Source organism: Selaginella moellendorffii, unplaced genomic scaffold (genome assembly GCF_000143415.4).
Source record: "Selaginella moellendorffii unplaced genomic scaffold, v1.0 SELMOscaffold_563, whole genome shotgun sequence".
NCBI classification, from domain to species: Eukaryota; Viridiplantae; Streptophyta; class Lycopodiopsida; order Selaginellales; family Selaginellaceae; genus Selaginella; species Selaginella moellendorffii.
Window position 1 is genome coordinate 3,047 of NW_003314816.1, and position 1,367 is coordinate 4,413.

Sequence of the window (1,367 nt, forward strand, 5' to 3'; positions counted from 1 at the left end):
CATGGTTTCCATCACCGCGGGAGCAGGGAAAGTGGCCGAGCATGTATTCCAGGCCAGCTTCCCTCATCTCTCCAAGATTTCCAAGCTCGGACGCGATTCTGCCGCGAGGGTTTCAGCGATTGAGGCTCTCGGGATGTTAGCTTTCGTTGGTGGCGTGGACCTGGAGGAGGCAAGCGCGATGGAGGTCCTGTGGCAGATTGTCATCCACAAAGGCAGTGCTCACGCAGATCAAACTCTTGGTACGAGCAAACCCACACCTCCAGTCAAGGCGGCCGCCATCACGGCTTGGAGTTTGCTGCTTTCTACGTTGAGCTCCAAGAGAGTCACGGCCCTCCAGCTCCCGAGTGTGTTGGGAGCTCTGTCCTGTTTGCTCGAGGATCCAGATGTAGGTGTTCGCAAGGCTGCCGGGGAAGCCATTGCTCTTCTCTGCGAAGTTGGCGGCATCCAGCTGTTGGAGGAGCAAGCTCTTGGCGAAGGTGAAGCAACGGCAATGGAGCTGCAGGTGGTGGATCGGATGAAAGCGCTGGCTGCCTCTTCCAGCCGGAAGGGCCAGACGAAGAAAGAAAGATCCGAGCAGAGGAGCAGCTTCAGGGACATGGTGGCGACTCTCCAAGGTGGTGCGTGTCATGAGACTTGTCTCAAGCTCAAGCACGGTGACTCGCTCAAGATCAGTACGTGGAGCCATACCGTGTAGCTCAATGCCTTCCGAAGGCTCCTGGGCGAAGGCTTTCAGAGGCACTTGCAGGAAAACGATCTCCTGCACCAAGTGTTCAACTTTGCTCCAAGAAACGCCGTGGTTTCCAAGGGGACGGCAAAACAGCAAAAGCATCAGAACTGCATAGCGAGTAAAATGAAGACCCAACTCATGAACCAGAGAAGGTGTGCGCTTGAGGCCAGTCGAAAGTTTAACGACGGTAGCGTTGAAATATGCTAGAGGAGTGGAAATCTCTAATACTCAAATGTATCAAACTTCAGATCACTTAAGAGAGAGAATTAAAACGACTTGTGTATACTACTCTACCTCTTCAAGCGGTTTACTTTTCAGCTTGGCCTTTCTTGAGCGCTGAACATTGAGTGCCTCGTTAGCATGTTTACAACTTCTCTCTAGCTTCGTACCCTCCACGGGAGAAACTTTCTGCTCCTCATTCTGCAGCGCAAGTGAGAGGAAAACGACCAGACTTTGTAGTGACTGCGTGTTATACCTGCCTTTCATCTTCTCAACGCGTTTCATCTCCTTGAGCTTCACCAGGTTCTTCTTTCAGCTCTGTATGGCAGCGACATAAGAGCAAAACAGCGCTTTCACTTCCCAAACCAAAAACATGCTCAGAATTACAATGAGCAAGGTAGTAATGTAGAAAGTTGTGCAC

The 1,367-nt window shown here is 51.6% G+C and overlaps 1 pseudogene; it reads left to right on the plus strand.

Moving 5' to 3' along the window:
- Positions 1 to 934, plus strand: part of LOC9652922 — a 1,281-nt pseudogene extending 347 nt beyond the window's left edge.
- The last annotated feature ends 433 nt before the right edge of the window (positions 935 to 1,367 follow it).